Source organism: Equus asinus, chromosome X (genome assembly GCF_041296235.1).
Source record: "Equus asinus isolate D_3611 breed Donkey chromosome X, EquAss-T2T_v2, whole genome shotgun sequence".
NCBI classification, from domain to species: domain Eukaryota; kingdom Metazoa; phylum Chordata; class Mammalia; order Perissodactyla; family Equidae; genus Equus; species Equus asinus.
In genome coordinates, this window is record NC_091820.1 from 128,763,092 (window position 1) to 128,768,011 (window position 4,920).

Here is a 4,920-nt window from a genome sequence, read left to right on the forward strand (position 1 = left end):
TAAATTCAATTCATGTATTTTTTTTTTAAAGATTTTTTTATTTTTTCCCTTTTTCTCCCCAAAGCCCCCCGGTACATAGTTGTATATTCTTCGTTGTGGGTCCTTCTAGTTGTGGCATGTGGGACGCCGCCTCAGCATGGCTTGATGAGCAGTGTCATGTCCGCGCCCAGGACTCGAACCAACGAAACACTGGGCCGCCTGCAGCAGAGCGCGTGAACTTAACCACTCGGCCACGGGGCCAGCCCCTCAATTCATGTATTTTGACCTTGACAAGAGCAGTTTTATTGGAATGGTTGGAGCATATTGTTTATTTGGGTTCCAGAAGAAATAGAAACAGAGTATCCTGTTTCTAGGATACTGTTTCTATCTTCCTTTCTAGGACTTTTGCTGTACAGAGGAGAGAAATAGGCATGAAGCTAAACAAGGAAGTGGGACCAAGAGAAGTTATTACCTCAAATGAAGAAATAATACCATATTTGTATCTGATGATATTGATCCAGGAGAGTGAGAAATGCGATGATGTTGGAGAGAGAGAGAATTGCTGGAGTAATATGATAAAGGTGTGTTTCTTAACATTATCTGGTAGAAGAAGACATTACTTTTCATTATCCCTGAGTACTTTAGCTATCTAATAGATAAAATGGGGTGCTGACATTGAGATCACATAACCGAGGAGATAAGTTACTAGTGAAATTTCTGAACAAATCAGGGAAGGGGGTACTTAGGAGCTGGCCTGCCTTCCCACACTGATAAGCCTTGTAAACTACTACTGATGGTCATAGTCTTAAAAGGGCATATGTTGACAAAGGCACATATCAGCAATTCTAGAAACTCAACATCAAAACTATTTTATGAATCCTTATACTTTTTTCCATCTTCACTGACCCCATCTTAGTCCAAGTCCCCATCATCTCTCATCAGAACGACTGTAATGGGCTCCTAAGTGGTCATCCTACTTTGATTGTTGTATCCTGCAGTCTCTTCTCCATACAACAGAAAGAGAAATCCTTTTAAAATAGAAGTCAGATAATATCAACATTTGCTACCTCAAATTTCTTGGGTGAATAAAAGCTTATCCCAAACTTGAAAAATCACAAAATCTTGTTTAATATGTCAATATCATGCTAAAGCATGCTCTGCATAGTCTGCTTGATTCTCATCTGACGCTCATCTGACACACATTTTCGTCTGAGTGTAGCCTTATTGTTACAGTTTATTTGACTAATTATTCGTAACTGTTAATGTTGAAATCCATTTAGAGCTCTGAAAGGTTAGAGATTAACCTGTAGAAACTGGTAAATTGTTAGGATTATGTAGCCTGGTGGAAAAGTTAACCCCGAACCTGTTACAACTTTACTTTCCTGGAGAAAGATATACAACCATATCTTAGCAGTCTTCCTTAGGCAGTTCTTTTCTGCTTGACTGTATAAATCCTTGTTGTCAAATAATCTCTGACAAACGGCTCTTCTTTCTTTCTTACTGGTTTCCTTATTACTGAAGTTAATAAAATTTTCACACATGCTCACTATCTGTTTATGAAAACATTGGAATACCACCAATGATATTTAAAATAAGGTGCAAAGTCCTTATTGTGGCCACAAGGACTGTGGCCTGTGTGATCAGGTTGCTACCTAATACTCTGAGGTCATCCACTACCACTCTTCTAAGCCATGCTGGCTTTCTTGCTGCTCCTGGAACACAGCAAGTCATCTCTGATCTTAAAGCCCCTTCAATGTGCTGTTCCACCTTCCTAGAAAACTTTTCCCCCAGGTTTCCATTTGGATCTATCCCTCACATAAGTCAGGTCTATGCTCAAATGTTAGCTTCTCATAAATGCTTCACTGACCACCCTATCCAAAATATCACAACTATACATCATTCTATAAACTCCTTAAGGTGCTTTACTTTTCACCAAGTTTGCACCATGATCATTGTCAAACATACAGCATCATTTAGAGGAATTTATAGCAAACACCCATCTATCCACCACTGAGATTCTACCATTAACGTTTTTAGCATCATCTGACGTTTTATAAATTCACTTGTGATTGTGCTCATTGTTTTCACGTCCCCCCAACTGCAGTTGAAAATCTGGAAGTGCAGTGCATTTGTCTGTTTTGAGCACTGCTGTATGCTCAGTGGTTGTAACAACACTTGATATGTAGCAGATGTGGAAGATTAAATTACTGGTCCTAATTATTCAGTCACATTTAGTAGTTTTACACATCCATGTCCTTGCCATGGCCTTATGATGGATGGGTGGATATCCACACCTTTTCTTTGGTCTTGGCCATTTACTTCCTTTGGTCAATGAGATGTTTTCGGATGTGATGTGAGCACAGGTTTGAAATGTGCTTTCAAAATTGGGCTTATCTTCTTGTTTACTGCCACTGCCATAGGAAAAACATGCCCCAACTGGCTGCTGTCCCTTCAGCTCATGTACTAGAATGAGACACATTTTGAAGCATGCTTGAACTCGGTCTGAAGCCTGAATAAATCCTGCCCCAGCTGAGTTACAGACCTGTAGGTAAGGAAAGGAGTATTTTTGTCTGCCTCTGAGATATTATAGTTGTTTTTCATGCATCATTACCACAGCAATAGCTGATTTAGATACTAGGTATTCAATAAGTATTATCAAATCAATGAATTAGTGGTAAGTGCTTGACATGTATTGCGTGATTACAAAGCATTTTGTTAAGCTACTGTATATGGTTTACTTTGGGACTCATAGTATGTTCCTACTGAGAATATATTATTAGAGGAAATTTTACAATATTAGAGTGTGTTATCTCTTCTTGCTGCCTTCATGAATATATATATACACACCTCTTGATACATTGCTGTAGTTTGGGATCTCCAAAACAGACTCAGATTGGGGGTTAGGGGTATAAGGTATTTACCGAGGATCTATAGCTGTGAGAGGGAAGGAGAAGGAGCAGGGAGGATTGGACAGAGGAAGAAACTGAACTTCAATGAAGGCTCAAAAAATATCATTCTGGGAGCTCTGGCGAGAGTATTGCCTTTAGAGCTGCTCAAGCACCAGGTGCAGGCTGTTGTGGGCATTACCTCAGGTGGAGGCTGTGTGCTGACCATACTCCCTGCAACAGGGGCAGCATGTCTTTCCTTGAAGCGGGATCTAGGCAGTACATCTTTTGTCTACCATATATAGCATTTGATGAATGTTAGAACTGCTTTTACACACATCACTTGAAATAAGTAGGCCTTGCAAGGAGTTTTGAATTTTGGTATAAAGAAGTTTTCACTGTAATGGTGGCTATTGCAACAGTATCTGACTTGCTCACAGCTGGATCTAAGTTATCTGGCCAGTGATGATGGGTGAACATTACACTGTTTCATTATCATTGGTCAGGTCATGAGGAATTAAACACAAAAAGCAAAGCGAGACTGTCACCAAGCAATAAAGTTAAGTAGCAGGGTAAGACATCTAACCTGAGTCTGACTTCATTTTCATAAAGTCTGCAAAGCAGAGTCAAGGACTTGACTTCAAAGATTTATTTTGCAGTACTTTCTGGTACCTGCATTACCAGTAGCTAGAGCCCAAGGCAGTACTTGCTTCAACATTGGCCAGACTTTTGGTACCTTCAAAGCTAGATCTTCTTTGTTCAACCTGGCCTTATCTGGCCAGTCCTGGATGCTATGGCCTCTCCATGGAGTCTCTTCAGGCTCTATAGTACAACAGTTTTCGGGGGGAGTTGAGGAACGGTTCCAAAAGCCCTGATATCTTAGACCTTGTCCCTAGCCTCAAGGTTATTGTCACTGTTGTCCCCCTCAGATTTAGGCAGACAGGGGCCCATCATTATAGAAACTTTGAAATCATTAGACTAAAAGAATGTACATGTCTATGAAAATTAATATTTAGCAATCAAGAAATGTTTTACTTAACCATTAGAAAAACATTCAATAGTATAATAACTATTTACCATGATAACTTATAATTCTTTTAATAAATTGATTACATTTGATGACATAATTTAAGAAATAATGAAGTAGTAGGAGTAGTGTAATAAAGAAAAGGAGAAATGTATTACCCAAATTAGATTATGTGTCAAACAATGGTAGATTGAAAACTTCATTTATTGGAGTGAGCTAAAGAGAAAAATCACATGCGAATGGAATAAAACTGTACATTTTAGCTTTCATTGGTAAAATGCTAAAGAAGTAGTCATTTATTAGTTCCCTTGATAGTCAGTGGTGATATTAATCATAATGAATTCACTAAATGATAATGTGACTGTGAGATGCAGTGTTAGAAATTCTAATTTAATTTTTGAAATAATTAATAAAATAGAAGCATTGGCCTCTTGTTCTGGGGAACATTTTAAATGAAAAAATGCTAATTTTATTGGTGTCACAATTATATTAAAGGATTAATGATGATGACATTCACCTTGATGTAATAAGGAATTTTAATGCAATTTAACTTGCTTAAACTGTATTTTTGTGGATTTCAGTTTTAGTTTTGCTTTGCAGAAATCAAAACCAACCAGAGCATATTTTGATAACATTATGGAAAGTGGTAAATGGTGCAGCGTTTAGATACTTCTGAAAAACAGTAGAATGTAACCTTTTACTTGCAAATGAGGCCTCCGTATAGATTTTCTTATAAAACTAAAATATGAAAGGATGATGTGAATTAGTACATCTAGACATATGGGAAACCCGTGAAGGTCATGGTACCTGAGGAAGGCTTTCAACTGTTGGTGAGATTGCAAATGGCAGGAGATTCTTTACAAGGGATTCTTTAAAGGGAATGGCGGTCTCTGTGGAGTAGGATGTATTCCTATGGGTGAGGTTGGTGTGCTCTAAAATTGCAGGGCATTTCAATGTGCTCATTGGGTCAGGCTGCTGAAGAGTGCTCCTTTATGGGGACAGGTGTGTTCTTAAGTTAGTATTTTGAAA